The 24,237-nt window shown below is 41.1% G+C and overlaps 1 pseudogene; it reads right to left on the bottom strand.

The window, feature by feature from the left end:
* Positions 1–14,994: 14,994 nt before the first annotated feature.
* On the bottom strand, positions 14,995–20,228 carry LOC142050777 (heat shock protein 75 kDa, mitochondrial pseudogene; annotated as a pseudogene).
* Between the last annotated feature and the right edge of the window lie 4,009 nt (positions 20,229–24,237).

Here is a 24,237-nt window from a genome sequence, read left to right as displayed (position 1 = left end):
GCTATAAACTGTATGGTCACTGCTGTTCTAAATGAGGGCATAACATAAACTACCATTCCTTTTCAGTGGGGAAGTGCCTCCAAGAAAAAAGAGCAGCTTCCATACCAAAGGCCCAGAGGCAGAAATGGAGATCCATAACAGAAGGGCTAAGCACTTGCTAAGGAGTGTGTTTTAATATGCTGTAGCTTGTAGGTACACCGTGAGATTAGAGCTTTTATCTTTTAGCTGTGATTACACTCCCATTGCTTCAGTTACCTATCTTTGGGTCACAGGCAACTTTGCAGCTCGTTTCCTATCATGCTGTTGATTAAGATGCATTCATTTGTTTTAGAGCCACTAACATGAACCACCACTTGTGGCCCCCCACAGAGCCTCAGTAAGCAGATTGCTAATTTTCTTTCTTGGGACATATCTACTTGGATTTTGATGCACAGAAAGAGCACAGTTGTGCCGAGTGCTTCATGGGCCACTAACAATGTTACAACTGTTGCCATCTGCACCAGTATCTGGTATGGGTATGGTCATGTGAGTTTTTTGAGCTTTGTACCTTTTTCTGTACAGATGATTGATTATGAACTATCAGATCTCACCATTCTTCCCTGTAACTTTCCGTTTTCATGTTAGAAAAGCATTTTGCAGTGCACTCAGCCCAGACCTTCTCCCTCTACCCTGAAAAGCCTTGACATATTATGCATTTCCGAGGGCTTCTTACCTGCATTTGTACACACACACACATACTCCTCCTTCCCCCAAAAGAAAAGCAAGGTTAAATAGAACTATGAAACTGATCCTACAGCTTAACAACTTTTACTTTATTTTTCTAAAAAACACTGGAAAATGGGTAAATAACTAAAAGACAGGAAGAGCAATGTCCTTCAAGTAAATAAAACATTCCAATAAGCTTTGCAAGATTATGACTTTTGAGGTCATTTTTTGCCAATATTTTTTATTAATACAGTAATTTATTTTTATGACGTTCACCTCAGCAAACAGTACATGGACTATTATTAGTCTTTTCAGAATCACTCTCTGCTTGAATGATCTGTCAAATATCTGCAAAATGCTTTCTTAGTTTTTGACTATTTGCAAGCAGTTCCATCTCCCTGACCAGATAATAAAAGAACAGGTCATTTTAGATTCTCTGACAAACTGAAGTACATCCAATTCCTTTTCTGGGAAATTAATCCTTGCATGTATGAATTTGAAGCATGTTTTGTAAAAGAGTCTGCAACTAGCACTTGAAATTGCTGGTTCAACCAAGGCTTCAAGGAAAAACCATTTCTTACAAAACACACAGGCTTTTAGGTGGCAGGAAAAAGCCAGTCTTCTCCGCAGTCAGGTCTAGGAAATCAGAAGTTAATATTTCTACTTCTGCTTAATAAGATTGTGACTCGGGATCAGATATGTGAAGGTGTTTAGCACCTAATTCTTTATGGGTAGTTTAACATGAAAATACTCAAAGAGCTGAGATTTTCTCCTTCAGCCAAACAGTTGTTTTGTAATTGAGTTATTGAGGTTATTCAAAAGGGCCAGAGCTCAGCCACAGTAAGTTGTTTAAACTGTAAATAGATATTTATTGACATTCTTCAGCTATCTGTCTAGCTCACTATGGGATGAGTACAATAAGCCTGTTTTAATACTGGCATTTCAATGGTTCCTACACAGCTTTCAGGTCTTTTAAAACTGTAAGCAGTAAAATGAACACTAGACTTACTTTCATTGTATTTTGAAGGTAGAAGGAACTCTAGTTACAACCTTTAGTTTCTTTGTATCCTACATTAAAAAGCATTATTAAAGTTACAAAGCCCTAAAAATTTAACAGTCAAGAGGTCCTCTATGCATTCTCTTTCTGCACAAAATGATAGATTTACTTACATATTCAGATACCTTTCCCTCCTCCCCCACCAATCCTCCCCATAGGATTGGTTTAAATTAATAAGCAGCTATGCTGTTTTCTTATCAATCCCTGCACATCTTTCTCAACCTGCTCTTGAAGATCAGCTTGTAATTTCATTATTACTTTTTCTGTGATAGACATTGCTAAATTATAAAGTGTTTTTGCATATTTATGAATGAATTTATTTTCACAACAACTTTGACTTGACTAAGTGTTGATAATCTCAGTTTACAAAGGGATCTGTAATCGTGGAAACCCAAGTTGAAAAACTTGTCATCCAAACTTCTAGCATGTTTTATTCTGAATGTTATCCATTTTAGGTAATTTCAGTGGATTCTTCTACAGCTGTGAACATATATTGCCTTTGCAAATGGCCTCATGTCAGGTATCTGGAAAACAAGGGAGATTTGATGACTGAGAAAAATTTAATTGAAATTACTTAGCCAAAACCATCAGAGCTTTTCAGCAGAAACAGGAACAGACCCCCATCCTTCAGAAAATGACTTCTCCATCAGATTTTCTTTCCTTTTGCTGGACTCCCCTGTCTCCTTCATGAACTGACTGGAAGTTTTCCACAGGAAGGTAGTTTGTGACAGAAAATGTCATTTTAGAAAAATCAAATATTCTTTAGAAAGTAGAAAAACTGCAAGAGCAAAACCTGTCTTTCTTCAACAGCCCACCCCAAAACAGACAATTTTCCTCTCTGTCTGAGGATGTTGACATCTGTCTGCTCAGCTGCCACAGCTGAGCTCCCCCTTGAGCCTCCTCCACCTCCTCATGAGGAGGCAAGGGAAGGGAGGCTTCACAGACCCCCACCTAACAGCACCAGGGCTGGAAGGTCCATGTTATCATCAGTTTGTGTCCATGGGAGAAGTGTCAAAATTAAACTAAGGCATCCAGGAAGCCAAAATTATATTGCTGTTGCCTGATAACTAAATTACTCTTAAAAAAAAAAAAATCTAATACCCATTTGAGAATAGAATTTTCTAAAAACCACACCAAAATCTAAATGTACTTTTCCCCATATGAGGAGTTGTTAGATACTGATCAGCTTTATTCAGGCTTCAGAAAGAAATGGAATCTGACTCCTGCAGACAAAAGCCGCCTTTGCTGCACACCTCTTATTCATCCCCAAAGCAATTCCATCTTGTGCACAGACTGACGCAAAATCCTGTGGATAAGATGGTATATAATCATATGATTTAAGGCTGCCAAACACACAAACCTCAGGTGTTTAACTGAGGCTATAGGGGCACCTCCAAATGTAGCCTTTCTCAGCTTGTGAATGCTTAACATTGAAAGATTAATATTAGTAGTTTGGGACATCTATATTATTTGCATTTTTCTTAAAGGAAGAAAATAACCCCCTCACTCAACCCTGCCAGAAATTCCTCCTGTGTAATTATATTGGACCATAGCAGAGTTGGAACTGCAGGCATTGCAGCTCTATGCTTAAATTAATAGAGTGACTGGTAGCAACTGGTGTCACCTCCAGGGTCAGCAGTCAGGAGGTGGTGCAAGGCCTTCTCCTTTCACAAGCAGCCCCAAACAGGCTACGAGCTCCCCACTACATATTCCCTCACGGCCACCCCTGTCCAGCTCCCAGCCCTGCCTCTCTCCTCTACTGGGCACCAATCATCCTTGTCCCTGTGTCCTGCCTCTTGGACATCAAAGAACGCCAGGCAGCTGAAAGATGGTTCTCTGAGCAATAGTTCTGTTTCCAAGTCTCAAGCGGCTTATTTCAATTGCTAGAAGGTGAAGGCTCTCCATATTGCCAAAACTATGAAAGAGAATATGCCTAAAAAGTCTCTTTCTTACCTTTAACTTCACATCAGTTATATTTCATTTCTTTTCACTGGTACTAATCCTGGCTTACTCTCAGATAAAAAGAGACCAGAATTAGGCCAGTGTTTTAATTTAGGTGATATACAGACCCTAAAAGGAGATTGACAACTCAAAGTCTAGTTTTTGAAAAACTGAAATTCATTTTAAAAACTTTCAGTAGTTCCTGAGTGCCCCTCACTCCTGCACTGTTGTGAAAGACCCACATAAAAGCCAACACACTACCCTGAGGAAAAAAGTCAAGGGGAAGTTAATCTAGATGCTACACCTAACATAGAAATATTAACAAAGCAGTGCAGCTGCTGCTGCAACTGAAAGAAACTTGTCTTTCATCCACAGCAGTATGAAAAACTATGTCAGAAAGAAAGTCTGACTCTCAAGTTAATTGTGACCTCTTTAATTTATGACCTGGCTTTAAAACTATAGCCCATACTGAAAGCATCTGATCTTATCCATCAGCAGAACTGGGGGCTGCATTCTCCTCTAGTTACTGTACAAAATGATAAACTGGATTAGGAAGCACCAGAGTGGATAGGGAGAGAGTTTAACTCCAGACCCTCTAACCAAGCCATAACCTAGCAAAGTCTAAAATCCAAACAGCTAATTCTAAAAAATATTAAAAATTCTCCTGTGTGAGCTATAGCCAAAAGAGATTTTTGTTAAAAAAAACAGAATTCCAGGTGATTGGAACATGACTTTTTACATATATGGCTTTGCTAAACAAGTACAAGATTATAATCACCCATAGTGAAACATGTTTAGTTCAAAGTTCACATGATAATATAGATACAAAGCATTGCTTATAAAAATTCATAAGCTGACTGACTCATGGCCAGAGATTTCAAAACTAGGCCTCTAAATTTACATTCAGACATTTGACTGAGTTCCCTGTTTCCAGCACCGCTGCATCACCACCACTAGCAATTCCTACTGGTTCTTTTGCAGGATCTTCTCAGGAGGAAGAACTTGTCACAAGAAAATTCTGCCTTGCTAGACTTGTTAAGTCTGGTTTCACATACATTTCACAGAATATACGTTATATATTCAACAAATCTGGCAGAGATGAAAAGTGTCCCTATACACATACCCAGGAGTCTAAAAAATAAAACAATGATAAATGAATTCAGGTTAAAACATTTGTGTCAGAAAATATGCCAAGAAAATGTTACTGAATAGGGTTTTTAGAGTACAGTTTGAACTTTCAGGCCATCAGTGATAGCAAGAGAAGCCTACTTAGACGTTTCATCCAAAAATTCTACACTAATTTAACTTTTAAATACAAATACAAAACAAGGTTACAAGCTCTGATGCTTTAGTAGTACTCATCTGTCATTGTAGATACACATAACAGTTTGAAAGTCAATAAATGTAGGAGTCAAGAAATTCAATGCAAAAGTTCAGAAAAGCAGCCTTTGCTCTGATATATGCTCTGTTACCTTCATCACTGAGTACACACATATTCCTAAAATACTCATGTATTCTCAAATCACAGATTACGTTCCCAAAATGAGTCATATCTTCTGCATGTGAAAAAGCTACCCAAAAGTAGGCCCACCTCCAACTCCACTCCTTTTAAACAAGAAAAAGTCAAAGTACTCTTTCTTGGCATCCAGATCTGTCAGGGGCTGAAAGTCCTCAGGGTCTAGTGACTTCCCTGTCCTACCAGGAAACTTCCATAGCCATTCCCATGTGTAGCCATGGGTCTGCAAAAACCCTCCACAGCACACCATTGTAATACATCCTGTGGTGGCAGTGGGATCTGTTTGCCTTCCCACTCCAGACTAGAAAGATGCTTTGTTTAATTTACTTAACCTTTTCAATGAACTCCTACATCTCCCATTCAACTAAATGAAAGCTGTTGAACTGGAGAAAGGGAGAAATCAGTTCATCAAACTGCCAAACTCAAAGCCAGCCTTGCTTGCAGGTTTCTGAACTGGATCCCAAACCAGACATACATTTTCTAAGTTACTAGCTAGCAACATCTCACAAAAGTAGGTATTCTTACAGCATCTTGAGCTTAAAAGGTTCAAATAACACGAGTACAAACTTCTATCTCAAATCTTACAAAACCAGCCAACAAGCTTGGAGTGCAGTACCACCCAGGTCCCCTCTGGAGGGTCTAATCTTTAGCTTCTAATGCAGGCACTAAACCCAGTTCCAAATGTATTTGGGGATCAGAACTTCAACCTTAGTCTTTTCTTCTGTCCTTCTCCAGCTGTAACTTGGTCATGGGTGCATTTGTGCATCATGCTTCCTCAGAGTGAAGCACAGAAATGCTGCTCAGCCTCCTGATACAAGTTTGCTCCCTATTCAAATGACAGATAACAAAAGAAGTTTGTCTGTCTTACGGAAAAAAGGAGAAGACTTCAGCCAGACCTTTATGTTGTCATTAAGGCTAAAGATCTTACATGAAAGCTAAGGCCTAAGGGTGACTGTAAGGAATGGATGCAAGAGCTGGAACAGTTCTGAATAAGCAATAGTAATGAGGGTTAGTGAGCCATTCTGACAGTCAGAAGCTTTCATAAAGTTTTCAACTATAGTCTCTCAAAATACACTTATAGACAGACACATATGCAGCTCCTTTATACCTATATATAAAATAGATGTGTGCACACACATATATTGCGCATATATATATACACATAAATGCATATATATTTAACATCTTAATACACTTTTTGTGGTTCCAATGCATACATTCCCTATAACACAAATGCAATTTCTTACTGTCGGGTCTTGGGGGAACTTCTTTCTTTGGTTCCTCAAAAAAAACTCAAGGTGGAGGGGTAAGAGCTCTAGATAGCTATCAGTGCCTCACTTGCCCCTACAGCAGACAAGGTTTCAAAGGATGGAAATGCCAGAAGAAGGGGTGGACAACAATATTATTGATTGGAGCTCTGGACCTCCACCAGGAGGGAGGCAGGACATGACAGAGCAGAGCTATGCTGGGGGAGGAAGGACACAGTGTTCTCATCTTCAAGTTGCATCAAAGGAGACCGCACTATGCACTCCCCCAGGATTCCCAGTATCTGAGTTCACCCTGACCACAATGCCTCTGTCTGGGGCCTGCTGACAACATACAGCTGCTTCCTCCCCACACACAGATGAAAGCCTCACTTCTGAAAAAGGAAAGAATTATGACCTTTTCATTATTTTACATCTGTGGACCTTCAGATAGAAAGAGAAGGCAAAAGCAGGCATTGATCATCTACCCTTTTCTGCAATTCTTCCTCTGTCTGGTTATTTTTTATTTATGCTGTAATACATGGAAGGCAGCATTGCCCTATCCCTCCCTTACCGATCTGGAGAGCATCAGTTGTCATCACAATAATGATGACGTACTCCAAGTCATTGCCTAGCCTGCGAGCTTTATCTCCAACAGGGCAGAGAGCAACACAACCACTGAGGAGGTGCTCAGCCCACCTGGCTGGAGGCCCTGCCATTGGGAAAAGTAACAGCTTGGTGTAGGCCATCATTATCAACCAAGCTGATAACTCCCTCTGCCTGGTACAGTTACCTTAGTCCATGGTAGACACTGGGGCTATTCTCTTTTTGTGCCAACTTAGTAATGCACAGTCCCAAAAACAACTGGAAGTGGGAAAAATAAAGTTGCCTGTAACTTCCAGACTGGAAGGGAACTTGACAATATTGCTGGAAATAGTTACAACACTTCCCATTATTGCCAGATACAGTGGTACTGAAAGAAAATAATTTAGCATGAGATCTTCCACACTGCTGCATGCAGCAATCCCAGAGCTATTGGATACCTACAGTCTACTCCCATGGGTGCACAAAGAAAATTACAAACTGCTGGAAAGGATTGTTCAAAAAAATTTGAGACTTCTGCTGCTCATGCAAAAAAATTCACTTGGAGAAGGAACATTTTTTTTGTAAGATCCACATGTCATGTCACCCTAATGAATAAGACCAAGTTCTCTGAATTTGAATAGCTATCAGATGGAGTAATTAGGGATTAAATTAGTTTGTGGTGTAGCCAGTGGTCAGGTCAAAGCAAAATTATTGTGACAAATGGCCATGGCTCTCTGAAGAATATTAGATCTTCACAGCATTTGTGGAAATTGAGAATCTAAGGGGAAAGTGTTGGAGTGTTGGGAAACCTGAGCCCATACAGTCATTTGTGCACAGAAGAACATGAAAGCAGAGCAAATGTGCCAAAGAAATGTGCCATCTCCTGGTATAGATGTGAATCTCTCTGAAAAAAAAAAAAGCGCTCATGGCAAATGGCAGGAACACCATGAACACAATAAAACAACTGTTATGCAGGGACATAACCCTGTTTTCAAAAACTACAAAGAAACACAAAAAATAAATAGATAAACAAATCCCAAAATACTGTTATCTATATATGTTACACATACATATGGCTCCAAACATGTTACCACAGTCACAATCTAGAGAACACACATCATGTAATTTTAGAATGGAAATTCTAGCTTGTTTCACAAAGTGGCATAAAAAAGTGCAAAAAAACCCTCAACTCTTGGCCTTCATGCCAAATCTGCAGCTCTGTTACGCACACTGCCCTGCTCTGTAATGCATGGAGAACCAGGAAGCTTTCACAAAAACCCAGAAGCCTTATGAGGAGCCAGGCAATTAAAATTAATTAGCAAACACTGACAGGTGTGTCTTAAACCCTCCTTTTTCCCAGGGATTAGATTCAACACTGCCTGGTACTAGAAACCCAAATTTATGGCCTGGAGGCCAATGTGTCTCATCAAAAAGCTTTATCCATCCCACAGATTCATTCCAAGTAGAAATTCATGCATAAGATAGGAAAAAAAAGCTGTCTCACCTCTGTTCACCATATCTCCAGCTCCTCTCTCCCCCACATCCTGCAGTGTATGGGCTCGGTCAAATCACTGACCCAACCCAGTAGAATAACTACCCAGAAAAGACCATTTTTCAGATAGATCAACCCCTTGATACAAATCAGCTGCACAGATGCTAGAGCAGGAGTCGGTGAACATTCAGAGGAGGATGAGCAAGGCTTTTGGTTTTCGGGAATGGCCAGGATGCAGTTCAGGTTCAAGTGACCACTGTCATAAAAAGCCCAAGAGACTTCCTGGGGCACTGCTCTTCTGGAGTACCTGCAAACTTGATCCATTGGCCTCACCCCCTGTGAAATTACCATGCTGTGCTGCTCAGGGCATGGTAACTGTCCATAATCCTGGCCCTCACCTACAAAAAGTAGCTTACCCCTGTTTCACAGAAAGAAAGCAACCTGGGATTACTTTTGGATGGGTCCTGTACAGCAGCCCCACAAAACACAACGAAAGAGGTTTAAAGTAGGTTTCAAGGGCTGTGGATAAGATAAAACACACAAGACTGTGAAACAGACATGCTAACTGATAAGAAACACAGGCCAATACAGTGCTGGGTGCCAATATCTAAGAAAATCAAAAAGGCAGGGCAGCTGGAAGATAAAGGACAAATAGCAGAGGGAGAAGAGCATTGATGGGGCAAGGACAAAGGTTGTTTTGTGGTGGAAGGAGAATGAGACAGACAAGTGTGTCCCAACAAGCAACCAAAGTGTGAGTCTCCTCCAGCAGGTGACGAATGCATGAGGCAAGGCCAACACACATCCCCCATCCTGGCATAGCCCTACAGCTTGTAACAAGGCTACACAGCCCTCAGAGTCTTACCCTACCCTTGTGTGCCTTCTCTCTGCCTACCCTCCTCCAGATCCATGGGGTGCTTCAGCTCCCAGCATGCCGCTGGGTACCAGCTGGGAAAGGGCATAAATCAGACCAAAAGGGTGCTGTGTGTTCACGCCTTTTTGGACCAAGGCCTGAAGCTACCTGGGAGGATGCTCTTGCACTTGCTGGATGCATCTGCCAGGAGAAAATCTGCACAATTTTTAAAAGGGTCATGGTATAACCTTCCCCACAGTACACAGGGAATGAACTCCGAAGTGAGAGTGGTGAGGTTTTCATGTTTGAGAGGCAAGAGGCTTATCTTACATTTGGGGCAATACAGTAGTAAAACAAGGGAAACAAGGTCCTTGCTCACTGGGGTTGAACTGCAGCTCACAAGAGGGTGCATCCTGTAGCTATTGAACAGACTACAAAAAATATTATTAAAGGATTTGATGAGGTGCTTAATGGACTGGAACACACCACGGATATAACACATCGTAGTGATATAGATCCCAGTTTGCTATCAAAAAAAATACATGCAGATGGCATCCAGTCAGCACAGAGAAATAAATCAGAAGTCAGTTAAACTGGACTAGGTGGTGAGATTAGCTACTGTGAAGAATACACAGACACTGAATGAGTGGGTTAACCCCAACATCTCCATAATGAAACCAAACTAGAGATAGAAAGTCTTTCAAAAGCTGTCAACGTGTGAGACTTGCAGGAAATACAGGAAATTATACAAAAGAGTTACCAAAATCTCCTGAGATTCCTGATTAATTTTGATCAAAGATTGGTACCGAACTGATTGCCTAAACAAGAAAAACACCTAAGTGTGCTGCTAATCCAGTCGCTCCTTTTAATGAAGTTTTTACAGACAACCTGTAGTAAAGCACTGCCATGGAACACGCCCACGATACCAAAGCACCTGTGCTCCCAAGCCTGATGTGTTTACCTGCTGCAGGCTGAAAACTGCTTGATTTCTTCCCCTGCACCTTTCATGGGGTATTTTGGTCCTGACATCCTCACACAGCGTTGCCTGAGAACGGCACCACAGTGGCACAAAACTTCTGAGAGCCACCAGCTTTGAATAAATACTTTTAAAATAGAAAAAAATTTTGTGGGGGTGAGGTGTTCATCAAACCTGTGGCCTTTTCTTTCTCAGGTGGGGTCAGTGGCCCTTGCAGTTTCCTTTGGGAAAGGAATTGAAGTATAACATTCAGGGCAGGGGAGAGAGTAAAGGAAAAGTACGTGTTTAACAATGGCAGGCAGTCAAAGAAACAACAGTGCCATAAATCTATTTCTGTAAAAGCAGGTTTGCCATGTCTTTCTCTTTTCCTCCATCTTTTCTCAAAGTACATTTGTTTAGGGATGCTGATCGCCTTGCAATTATTTGTTTGATTTTTTCCCCCACTCAAACAAAACAAACACAAACACAAAAACCCCACCCCTCTCAACCTAAGTACTTAGGGTGAAGCAAACCCCTTGGGAACTTCGTTTTCTCCACCCCTCCTGCTTTTCTTACGCTCTGTCTCTCCCCCACCCCCCTGCCCCCCCCCCACTGCCGGGTGTATCTGTGTAGTCCCTGGAGCATGGCGGCCCAGGGAAGTTCAATCCCAGTTCAGGGGCGGGCAGGGAACATTCTGTACTCAGCACGGCAGTCCGGGCAGCTGTAAAACACCAACAACATGTTCACAGCAGCAGCAGCAGCAGCAGCCGGGCTAGAGCGGGGACACTGGCAGTGTTTGAGGTGCCCGCAACACATCCCACTTGGGGCAGTGGGCACTCACGCTCCCCTGTCCTGCACATGGGCCTGGGCAGGCAATACAGCTCCACCAAGTCTCCCACATTCCCACCTAAAATGTGAACACTGAGATTTCTTCCCCTCACATTGTAATGGGTGGGGAAGGCCCTTTTCTTCTGCATGACACGCACAACTCTTGCCCCCCACCCCCCGGTAAGTTTAATTATAGCGAAAGCATTTCCAAGGAAAGGATCCTGCCCTTCCCCATTCCCTCCAACATGGCTCAGCCAGGGGCTGGAGAAACTGTTTCTGCATGTCACCAGCACCTGAACTCCAGGACCACAGCCTGGATCCATCACTGACTTCATCTGACTGGCCTCAGAGGGATAATACAGAATAAACAGGGAACACCTTGCCCCACAGAGCTGCGAGTTTCGCTGGAGCCAATCAAGCCCTGCTACGTCTTTCATGGAGCAAGGGTCCCTGTGTGTTGTCAGGTCTCCTCCCAGTGATGAATAGTGCAACCTCCTCATCTTGCAACCTGTTAGCTGTTTAAAAGGATTTATAATAGGAATGTATAGGTATTGGGCTGTATATGCCAAGAGGCAGCTGTAACAGGAGCAGTAAAGGAGGGTGTTGATTGAAGGGATGTTCTCAGATGTGTGTGGATGTCCTCCACTGACCTGTATATGTAAATTACAGTGATTCATTATTTCAGCAGTCACTGGATCTTGTTATGCCTTAAATATGGAAAAGTGAGACTTGTACTATACTTTTTTCCTTTTTCTGAAGAAATGCAGAGAACTTCAGAAGCCAGAAGCGTTCCACATATATAAGAGCACCAAGGCTTATTCTTGCATAATAACCTGTAATGAAACCTGAGTATAAAAAAAGTATGAGTTCTTACAAAAAAAAGGGAACCCAACACTAACTAACACCAACTATACTCTTCTGACAGCTGGTTCTTAGTGTAAGGAGATGTAAACTAAATGAAACTAAAGGTCACCAGTGTGAAGGCTGAGAGTAAGGAAAGGCCATGAAGAAGGAATGCTGCTTATCTTTAATTGGAGACTAAAGGTGCCTGACAGGGGAAGGCAGGCAGGAATCAGGATTCTGCAGAGAGATGCAGCTCAGGTCACTGTGCCATGGGGATCCCTGTACAGAAGCAGGCTGAGGCAGTGGTATCACACTGCAGGCTGGCAGCTCCAGGGCAAAGGGACACTTTCCAAGGTGTGTGTTGAAAAGCTTGTGGTACTTACTGTCTTTTCAATCTTACAGTGCCTGCATGTAAGCAGCTCCTTGTTGACGAGTAAATGAAGCATGCTGTCAGGCAAAGTTATCTCCAGCTCTATCTTAGACTTACCAGAGTCATTGTCAGGTTAAAAAAAAAAAAAAAGCAAGCATAACTCATTCCTAGTACTTCCTTCTCCAACAAAAATTCATCTCTCGCCTGACCATATTATTTCTTCATTCCTCTCCTCCAGGACTGAACTTCTGGCTCATTGGTGCCAGGCAGAGCTTCAGAAAGGCTGGAAAGAAACTTTGAAAAGAATCATGAAATCTACAGCCAAAAGAAAATGTACAGAGTCCAACTGCATAGCTCAAGCATTGGCTTTCTCATTAGAGCGAACAGACCTTGGCCATTGTTACCAATTTATTGTACATGCATTATTTTTACATTGTGCTATTTTTATAACTGCAGTTCTGGAAGCTGAAACAACTGGATTCCCACAGAGTCAGACAGAAGATTATAGGGAATCTGAGAGTTTACTATTTTCTATAAATCCATGCACAATTTTTGCATAACCTCCAGTACAAGTTCCTTCCATTTTTCTGTACGTTTGTTCCATGTTTCATCTGATATCAGTACTTATTTTAAACTGTAACCCTTTTCCCCCTCACTGACTGTCATCTGTCTTCACCAATTTCTACAAATATACAAAAAGATGATCATTTTAAGATGGAAAAATATTCCTTCTCAACTCATCCATGCCCTCCTCAACCGAAGGAATTAAAGTCTCTATGCATGTTGCCAATGTAATAGTATCCAACTATTCATAATTACTCTCTGGGTGTAACTAAGTTTTTATTTCAGCTTCAAAGGAATTATTTCACACAGCTTTTTTCTGTGTCTTATATTTTTCGTAGTTAATATGTTGCCCAAATTCTACAGACTGTGGTGAAATACAAGGAGGGTTTTCTAAACATCTATGTATTGGCAAAAAAAATGCAGTGAACATGAAAGACAAGCACCTACTTCTAAAATGTTTTGAATTGTCACTTTCACATAAGATACTTACCATACTACAGCAAACCTTCTACATCATGTATGTGTCCGCACACAACACATATGCACACACACATATTTTCCATGAACCAGTGTCTGGGATAGCTTTTGCAGTACTACAAAGAGAAAAGAATCTTATGGCCTACAGGAGATCAACAAAGTCTCTTCATCCACACCCATTTTTCAGCCAGAAATATCACTATTTAAAACTCAACAGGAAACAGCCTATACCTCTCAGGGAGGATTTTGTAAGTCTCTGTGTTTCATCACTTCCATTTCTAGTTCTGGCTTTTAATTCCAAAGGTTCCCAAAACATTTGATATGTGATATACTCTACTGTTCTGTCCTTAAATCCTAATGCTGAGCTTTGAAGGCACAGGCAAAGCTGTTGCATATTTGGCTCTCACCCTGACAAGCAGCTGAAACACTTTGCCAGCCTAGAAACTGCAAGGTGCTAATATATTTGTGTAGCTAAACAATGCTATTACAAAGTGGGGAGGTGATGATAGCACAACATAGTAAATGAAAGGGAGTGTAAGAGGCTGAATCACAGAGAATGCTGAAAGTGAGCAATGGTGTTTGAACTTGTTGTGGCTTGAAACAGCAAATTGGTGGAGAAACTCTGAATTGTTCAGAAGTATGCTTGCACTATCATGCATTGAATGGACTGAGGCTGGAGATAAAGGGGGAAGAGAGGAAAAAAAATACAGTGGTTTCCCACAAAGCAACATCAGGACTTGTGTCAAAGCATTAGCAATAAAAGAAAATGTTGCGATTGGAGAATGCCCATTCCTTTCCTCTCAGAAGTGAAGCCAAACATTTCAGCTTGCCTTTCATCCAGCAAAACAGAAGGGGGAGAATAGTAGAATCATAGAATGGTTTAGGTTGGAAGAGACCTTTAGACGTTATCTAGTACAACCCCCCTGCACTGTGTAGGGACATCTTCAACTAGATCAGGTTGCTCAGAGTCCCATCCAGCCTGACCTTGAATGTTTCCAGGGATGGGGCATCTACCACCTCTCTGGTCAACCTGTGCCAGTGTTTCACCACCCTCACTATAAAAAATGTTTTCCTTATATCCAGTCTAAATCTACCCTCCTTTAGTTTAAAACCATTACCCTTTGTCCTGTCACAACAGGCCTTGCTAAAGAGGTTGCCCCCATCTTTCCTATAGCCCCCCTTTAAGTACTGGAAGGCCGCAATAAGGTCTCCCCACGGCCTTCTCTTCTCCAGGCTGTACAACCCCAGCTCTCTCAGCCTGTCCTCATAGGAGAGGTGCTCCAGCCCTTGGATCATTTTTGTGGCCCTCCTCTGGACCCACTCCAACAGGTCCATGTCCTTCTTGTACTGAGGGCTTCAGAGCTGGACACAGTACTGCAGGTGCGGTCTCACCAGACCAGAGTAGAGGGGCAGAATCACCTCCCTCAACCTGCTGGCCACGCTTCTTTTGATGCAGCCAAGGTTACACTTGGCTTTCTGGGCTTCAAGTGCACATTGTTGGCTCATGTCCAGCTTTTCGTTCACCAGTACCCCGAAGTCCTTCTCTGCAGAGCTGCTCTCAATCTTTTCATCCCCCAGCCTGTATTGATACTGGGGTTGCCCTGACCATCCAGGCCATCAGATCCTCAGCCTCTTTCTCTGTCAGATGTTCTGCAGCTGGATGCTATCCTTAAACTTCTCTTCCTTACAGTGATCAACAACAATATCTGTCTCCACTGAGATAAGCTGCTTCTTGTCAAACTCCCAAAGGTGCAAGAGTGTCAGCTCACCTATTGCTCAGAGCAGAACAGGACCTCAACTTCCTTTTTCTTCATGGCCTCAAAGTATGGGGAGTGCTCGGCCAGGTGCTGTTTTGATGCACACAGGTAGTAGATGTTTTTGTTTCCTGCCTTCATGCAGGAGGCATAGTCAGTCAGGCTGGTCAGCTGGCCTGCAGGCAGGGCAGATGATCCGTAATGTAGAAACTTTTCTATGTCCATCTTGACATCCTGCTCTGCTATTGTGCCGACCCCCTCTCTCATGAACGCTGCGTATTCCTCAAAGAATTTGGCGTATTTTTCAGGGTCCTTCTTGCTCTGGTCAATGAAGAATTTCATTAACCTCTTCTGCAAAACATCTCAGAGCTTCCTGATAATGGCATTCTCCTGTAGCAGTTCCCTGCTGAGGTTCAGGGGTGTATCCGCACTGTCCACAACCCCTCTAAGTAAACACAGCCATTTAGGCAGCTGTGGTTTGGATGAGAATTTTGCAGCTGTAGAGGGGAATGCTGGAGCCCAGTTCCCTGCTGATATCAAATATGGATGGTTTTTGCTCAGGCACATAGAAGATGCTGAGGAGGTTGAGGGGAGCATTGGTCTTGTAGTGCAGGACATAGCGGGGCTTGTCATAAGCCAGTTCTATTAAGCAGTAGAACACTTCATGCTGCCACTTGCCAATGTCCTTGGGGTCCAGGATCCAGAGTGCCTGCAATGAGTTAATTCTTCTCCCACTGAGATACAGTGGGAAGCTGATGAAGTTGCTATATTTTGTCACCTCCTCCTGGACCCAGTCTTCATTTGCAAACTCCTTGCAGTCTTCTTTGAGATGTATAATAGTCTTAGTCCCAGTTCTGACGCCAGATGTTTCTGCAATCTCAAATATTACTGAACCATCTGAAGACAAGTGGCAGCCTGGACTCCCCAGCTCTGCAGACTGTCAGAACAGCTCTGCTTTGTTGGGCACCATGGAAGCTGAGTAGAAACCAACTCCAAACTGGCCAGTGATTTTACTACTGGCTTCAGCTTCAGAATACCACCTTCTCAAGCGTCTTAACTTATATGTGTCATTTCCAGTCTTCCATCCATAACACTTTGTTTAAACAATTTATTCTTAAAGAGTTTCCTTTCCTGATGGTGGGGTATAGTCCTCCATTTTCCCTGTGCTCATGGCTGAGCTCCCAGACATGAAGTCTCTTCTTTTGGCAGTCTGTTACTATAGAGACAAAGTAAAAGAAGTATGTACATCTATCATGTCATGGTGCTAGAGAACACCACCTGGTGCCAACAGCAGAACAAAGGAAAGATATAGCTGTGGTTCTCCCCAGCACAGATATATGTCATTATAGCAGGTACTCCAGAACAAAAACATCCTTTATCGATCTGCATTTTCCAATGGGACTAGGTGCAGCTGCAATGGTGAAGGGCAGGCCATGCAATGGCACAGCCTTTAAAGATGGAAATCAGTCACAGCCTAAATGGTGGGGAGGACCGTAGAGACGCACAAGTACTGCCTGGTAGCACAAGAACGTGTGCTGTATTACTCAATGCTAATAAGGGTGTTGAGATATGTTTAGAGTCCCCTTAAAACCATGGCTTAGATGATTCTTTCTCTCATGACATCTGTGCTGAGCTATAAGGTGTTAATAAGTAGTTTGCTGAGATTAATGCTGATATTCGTCATATATTCATGATACTGCAGACAGGAAGCAAATATCTGACAAGCTTCCCACAGTGGGGTCAGTAAGCATATCTAAACACTGATCCACTCTGATATTGTCACACTTATTACAGGGGTGAGACTACTACCTCTCAGCAAACCCATTGCCCTTGGTGGCATAGAGTGGCAGAGGAAAGTTTGTCTTGATTTCTCTGTGAATGATTGAACAGCCCAAGTCATCCACATTGTTGTATTAAATCAGAACAGAGGTCAACAGGCTTTTCTCTCCTAGTGCCATAGAGTAAAAAGGTCTAAATATGAGAACACAGGGAGATAAAATGTCTATCTGTCAACCCAGATTAAGAGAGAATGATAGAACACAGTTTAACCACCCACATAAAATTATATTCACTGCAAATTCCACTTCTTATATCCTAGTGAGAAATTACAAAAAGACCAATTACACCAAAGGAATATGATGTAGAGTACAGCGCATGTTCAGAGACACATTTCAGTTTCCCTTCTCCTCTATGTTTATTTATTTTTGTGCACAGTGAGATACGCTGGCCTAGTAACTACTCTTGCTCAGCAATTGCTTTGATCCTTAAAAGCTGTAGGAATTTATTTATCCACATGCTAAAAACATGGTAGGAATTAGCTTTGATTCCTTCTCTTTTGTTTTAGGGACATTCGTTCTTGGCATGTGCCAGCCATAGGAACAAAAGTAAGCACATGAATGCTGCCACAGCAGCTATAAACTCACCTTGCTGTTTTGCAATGACTGCGCCAGAACAGTTTGCATTCAAAGTGTTCTGAATGCTGGAGAATGGGAGCATGCACATGTACACACGTGTACATGTGTACAAATGTACAAATGCAGAAATATGATATGCAGGTCAGAAATATTAAGTTGTTTTTAACACTCCTGTTGGTGCCACCTAGTCACATACAGTCCCAACCATATAATGCATGACATTCCCACTTCCTCACCTTTCCTGCTACAGGCTGGGGCTATGTCTACCCCAGGAGAAAGAAAATGGCAATTACCAGTCTTCTTCCTGTATGCTACAGAGCACACAGAAGAATATTATGTATACTCTGGGTGGTTGGTTTTTTCTTTCTTTTTGGTAGGTATTGTGAAGAGAGTCATCTGGAATATCCACAGAAACCAAATTCCTTTTGTAGTTTTCACGCAGGTCCAATTGCTTGGGATTTTTCTAACTAGCTAGGCACCATAACTTTGCAATATTTCCTAGCCATCATGTCAAAAGGTTTTCCTCAGTAAGATGACATAGATGGCTCATGCATATGGACATGAATTAGGCACAAGTTCAAAATCCATAGGCATTAAGATTTACTGAAGGTCTAAGATATTCTGGCCATATAGAAGAAAAAAAATAGGTGAGAAGTAAACTAGTTCTATGAATATAGGAGACAGCTCTAAATCTTTTGATGAGGCATGCTATGTTCGGTCTGTTTGGTAACAGGAGAGTTATCAGTGACACTGCCCACAGATAACCCAGGCTGTTATCAATAAAACTTTAGTAGTTCAGCTGGGAGATGCTACTGGGAGGAGTACCTCGTAGTTAAGCTTCTTTTTTTCTCTCTCTTAGGTTTCCACAACATGTATGCCAAACACAGCACTTCCTGTAAAACTGAAAGAAAAATGGGTTAAGAGTATGTGGGTTTTTTAGGCTCTCTGTTACATATTAAAACCAAACTCTACAAACATGCAGTTATGTGAAAAATTTATATATTTTACAAACATAGTAACCATATACAAATAGCCGAAATATCTGGGGGCTTAGGTCTCAGGTCACAACCACTTTGACTCACTTATTTATAATATAATCAAGCCTATTATTTATCATTTCCAGCCCTGTTGAGTAAGCAGTAATAGAGAACAGGGTTTCTGTTCATCAGCCAACATCCACGTTTTAGGTGTGGATGAAACAAAGATAAAGTGCTAATTAGTTTTTATTTTATTTTTCAAATATAAATCCTGTGCTAGAGAAGAGCAACGGTTTTAAAAAGTTGTAACGCTTATTTGTTTGACAGCAACAAATGGCAGTTTATAGCCATAGCTGTCTGCACAAAGCTTCATGCATATCAAACACGCCAGGTCTTCTCCAGCAGTAATGAAGACTCATTTTTGCTGGTACTTGTTTCACTGTCTCATCAAGAGCTTCATTATTAAGCAGCTGGCTTAAAAAGCAGTGGTAGAATGAAGCAGGATGGACATACACACACCAGGCTGTAGGTGCTGAAAACATGGGGGGGGGGAAAGAGCAGCAGAAAGTTGGGAGTTAAAAAAGTAGCTCTCTCCCCTACCACTCCTCCAGCAGTGCTGGAGAACTGGCCCTGTGCACATGTCAGGAAAGAGAAGTGTTAAAACAACTTGAGCATTAGAAACACCTACATGTTTTTAATAAAAAGTGTTTTCTAGCAATACCTGTTTGACTAGATCTCATCAGCTGAGTCAGACCCTCATCAGATGGGTCTGACCAGTAGTTGGACAAAAGACTTCCAGAGAATAAGGAGACACTTCAGAAAAATAACTTTAAAAATTCAGCAGGTAGCATTGTTCCATGTTAGTCAGAATGAAACCAGTGGGATTTAGAAATTATGGAGTTAGGAAATATTGCTCAGCTCTCATTGCAGAGAAGCTCATACCCCTACAAGGTAGCTAAAAAGTTGCCATTATACTTTTCAGAAAAAAAAAAAAGATTGGAATTTGAAATCTCCTGTTCAAATTCCAACATAAATAATTACACTTTGGATATATTTCTGCAGCTGCGTAAAAAATCATTCCTCAGTTCTTGCCCTGCATTTTTGTGCTGGTTGAGAATTGACTTTTCTTCATTCCTGCGAGGAAAGAGTTCCTTTCAGTGAAGAATGAAATTATGATTCCCATGCCTTGCTCTTCAAATATTTGGAGATTCCTCAGGAGGGCACAATACAGAATTAATATCATGATCATCTGCTAACTGTCTTGGCAGCTCAAGATGAAATTACACAGTCTTAAGTATCTATTTACCTGGGTTTCCTCTCAGAGAGCCAGGGGATGCTGGACTGTAAGGATCTTTATTTTCCAAATGCAAATTGCAAATAGCTTTGGGTCAGGGATACAACACATACTTCAGGATTTTTTGTCACTAACTGTATAAAATAAGTTGGCAGTGCATACTCAAGCCCTATTAGCCACTAGGCAGATTCCTCCTGCTTTCTCATAGTTCTTTACTGCATTTTGTTAGAAAATAAAAATTTCTGCTTGAAACAGCAGAAGACCAACTATGTTAAGAATTCTGTAAATCATCCACTTACCAGAAACAATATCATGAATGTATTGGAGTTCATCTGGAGGGTTACTTCACTTTCAAAGACCATTTCTAGAGCCCCAGAAAAAAGTAACTCTTTAGAAACTGAAGTTCACTGTGTCCTGACACTCTGAGATACAGTACCTTTTCAAACAGAAAAAAGATAACTGATACTAAACTGCTGTATTAGTTTTTAAGGTTCCATTAACTGGTTATTTTGATAGGTCAGTTAGCATCAGTCACTGAAACAAAATGTTGTTGTTGCAAAAATACATTAATTTATTATCATTATGTGCTTGTCCAACTTCTTTCAAAAAGTGTAAGGCTTCATCTTTCTTTGATTACAATCAAAACACCATAGTGACTAAAAAATGCCTCAGGAGATTAATCTGGAGAAGTAGACCCTGGTTTACATTTGTCCTAGGAGATTTTTTCTCTATATGCTGTTTTTTAAAAAGAAAAACAACAAACCCAAGAGTAATGCTTATTGTTTGTATCACCTAAAAATAAATTGTAGCGTGTGTCCTTCGTGCAACACTGAAAAAAGGTGGATAATGTGAGATACTTGGCATGTTAAGACTATTTGAAGTATTGTGCTGTGCTTTTACAAAGCTATTTTTAAATATCATTTTATCATTCAGGACAGCAGTGAAAACACCAGCCACACACAGCACTTGTAGGACAAACAATCCAAATCCATGGAAAGATATCAAGTGATCAACAGACACCTGAATACAGAAAAGCTGCTCAAAGATGTATATGCCATCTTTTAAAAGAATTCTTGAGTGACCTGTTCCCAAAGGGAGGACATTAACCACTACTCAGAGGCTGTGCATTCCTGCATGCCGAAAGAAGCTGGAGGGCCCTGTATGTCTGATTTCGATCACCACCACCATAATCCAGATAAGGCAGGTCATGTTTGCAATTGTTCCTGTATTCACCACTCATACAAAGAGAAATACTGGCTTGAACTGGTATGATACTTTGTCAGAGTGTTCCCACTTTTTACATTCCTGGAGGACAGACTATTCCACGATAAAATAATATTAGTTATTAAGTGTGGTGATCATGTTGAAACTATCTGACTGACAGCAAAGGTTACAAAGATAACTAAAAGTTTAGGTTTTTTTTTTAAACCAGCTTTGCTAGGACAGTGGATTGCAATCCCCCAAAACCCAAGGTTTGTATCTCAACAGAGTATGTACCACAAAGTGAGGATACTATATGATCTATGTGCAAACTTCTCAATGGCAACTGTGTGCACTCTCAGAGCTTAAAATAAAATGCAATTTGCATCTGTCGGAAAGAATGAACCTTTTTCTATTCACTCTGATCTCAATACCTATTCCTTAAAGTGCATTTATTTTATAAGCTAAGGAGGGAAGAAGATAATTAGGAAAATTCCAGCTAGTAGCTTCAACAACCTACGAAACAGATAAAATTAGCTCTCAGATTGTGTCCTTTTTGGCACCTGCTGAGCTTTATTGTTCTCTGTGGACCTTCTCTGGTACAGCAGATTGAAAGTCAGCAAATGTTTATATGTAAAAAAGGAAAAGAAGTCTTTGTGCTGGTCTTTTTTGCATGTACAGTAAAAAAGATGGGAATTATGAGTTCCTGCTCCTTTTTTTTTTTTTTCTCTTTGGAAACAGCGGCTGTAGTAGGACAACATAGGCAGTGAAATCAACAGCTATGATTCTTAACAAGCACAGAGAGTAGTCTTCTCAAAATTGTATCTACATGTAAATCTACATAAATGCGCATTTAATCACTTTTCCTGCCTTTCGTAGCCAGGTGACTCCTGGGAGGAAAAATCAAGATGTACTACTTTCTGCAGAAATACCAAAACTTCTTTTGTTATCATGTAATAGCTAATGCTGCTTTCAGAGAAATAGAGTACTAAATATTTACCTACTTGATTAAATGAATGCTGAAATTCTTCACACAGTTGCTGGTGTAAACACCAACAGGTAAATTGAATTTCTGTTCACAGTCCACACAAAATACAGCATGATGTTTATTAAGAGGAACAGCATAGTCATTTAACGTTATTTCTATGGGTAAATGTTTACTGAAATTGCCCTTTATTATTTGACCTTATATTGAATTATAAGCAAGAGAAGCTGCGGATCTGAACAAAGCTCTTGGCAGATTCAGCATCATGGGCAATAAGCTCTGTGTGTGTGCCTCTACTGGGTGGAGCTCAACAACAACTGCATACTATGAGGTACCACTTGCTGTGTGCAGATGACTACTTAATTAGCAAGCTAGGTCATTTAAATTAATATTAATAAAGGACTTCATGTGCAGTGCTGGCAGCAGCCAAGTGTTAATTTTATTATCATTCTGTTCTTGCAAACAGGGGAAGCATACTTAAATGTCTTTGGGCTTTAGAATTCTGGAATCCAAACTAGACAGGCAAAATGTATGTTTGCATTACAGGTCGTTAGAAAACATTTTATATTTTTGATTTGCGTTACCACTTCTGGCTGGTGTGACTTGTCCAGGAATGTGCTAAATATAACCAGACTTCTGATTCACACACATTTGTGAGAAGAGGTTCTTAGCCAGAGTAAAACTGGAACATAAAAAGGAGAGTTTTCCAGGTTCTGCCAAGTCAGACGAACAGAATTTCATGTCAGTAGACTAAATTAAGAAAGCCTACATAATAGACTTGTTCTGTCTCTCTACCCAACTCCTCCAAACAAGAAAGGATATTTCATACTAGTTTTGTATTTGCAGCAGCAATAGATGCTCCTTGAACAGTGTTAGTGAGAAAATAATAACTTTTTCACAGAGAAAGCTGGTTTAGAAGACAAAGCTAGCCATGGTGCTAGAAGTACTGTTTGGTTAGTCCTGCAAAGTTACCTTGCAGCTGTATTGTTAAGTTGCTTCACTCAAGAACTAAACCTCTGCAGCTGTTACACAAAGTTAAACTATGCAGTTTTGAACATCAGCACCATTATTTGTACAGCCTAAGGCCACCAGGAATTTGGTGTTCTGACCAACACAGTCGTTCTAAGATTTGTTCTCTTTGTATCTTGAAGAAGAAGTAGACAAATTGGTTTACTGTCAGCTAGACCTATGCAACCTGCGCCTGGCTACTTGTCTGAGCAACAAAAGTTACCTGAAATACCAAACAGCATGTTGCTAATCCTGAAATCTGACACCAACTTTCTCACTGAGCTCTGAACCAGCATCAAGATGTGTGGTTTGTCTGATTCAGTGTTGATATTTGTAACACAAAAAAAAGTAGCACTCAGTGCTATGAGTGCTAATTGCTGTTCTTACTAGGTTTCAAACAAGTGCAATATATGTAAATAGCTGCACAGATAAATAAAAAGCTGCATTAAAAGGAAGGAATACACATTGACAAAAGAATTGTCCTTTTGCAGTTTCTTGCCTCAGAAATCAAGCACCTTTTAAGAGCATCTGGTTGTCAAAGTCCTTGGACATATAATTAAATTCAGCTAATCAACATCTGTGTTAATTTTTTTTTCCAGTCTCTTTACAGTTTTTTCTCTACATATCGAACTACACAAGTCTGCAATGCCAACATGCATGACAATCCACCATGGTAGTCACACACATGCGAAAGACACATTTGAACCTGGAGCCTGCATTACATTTGTGATGGCAGAGATCGTCTGGTGTTACAGACACCAGTACTCAAGAAGATTAGGTGGAAAGTATTTGGCAGCTCTAAAGGGGAAAAAAAAAGAAGAAGAATTCTCTGGTGCAGGCAGCGATGTAACTGCAGTGACAACTTTCTCACTCCTGAACCTTTGGATTGACGGGAATCTGCTTTGCCAGTTACTGAGGCAATGGTGAGGCAACCTGCTATGTATGCAACAGTATCTGTGTGCTTGTGCTTTTCACGGACACATGAGAGTCAGAGCCCTGAGTTGGGCCCTTGAATTGCCATCCTTAGTGGGAGAGAAAAACTGGTTAACTCAAGCTATGCTATGCAACCTTGCTCAAGCACTGTCCATGCTCCAAACTGAAAGTTACACAGCCAAGTCAGCATAACGAGCCCGACTTAATACCATCTTTACCCAAGCAGGACTGATCAGCTTTAATTT

The sequence above is a fragment of the Phalacrocorax aristotelis genome, chromosome Z (assembly GCF_949628215.1).
Source record: "Phalacrocorax aristotelis chromosome Z, bGulAri2.1, whole genome shotgun sequence".
In the NCBI taxonomy this organism is placed as follows: Eukaryota; Metazoa; Chordata; class Aves; order Suliformes; family Phalacrocoracidae; genus Phalacrocorax; species Phalacrocorax aristotelis.
The sequence above is the reverse complement of the archived record's forward strand: the minus strand, read 5'-3'. Positions and strand labels throughout refer to the sequence as shown.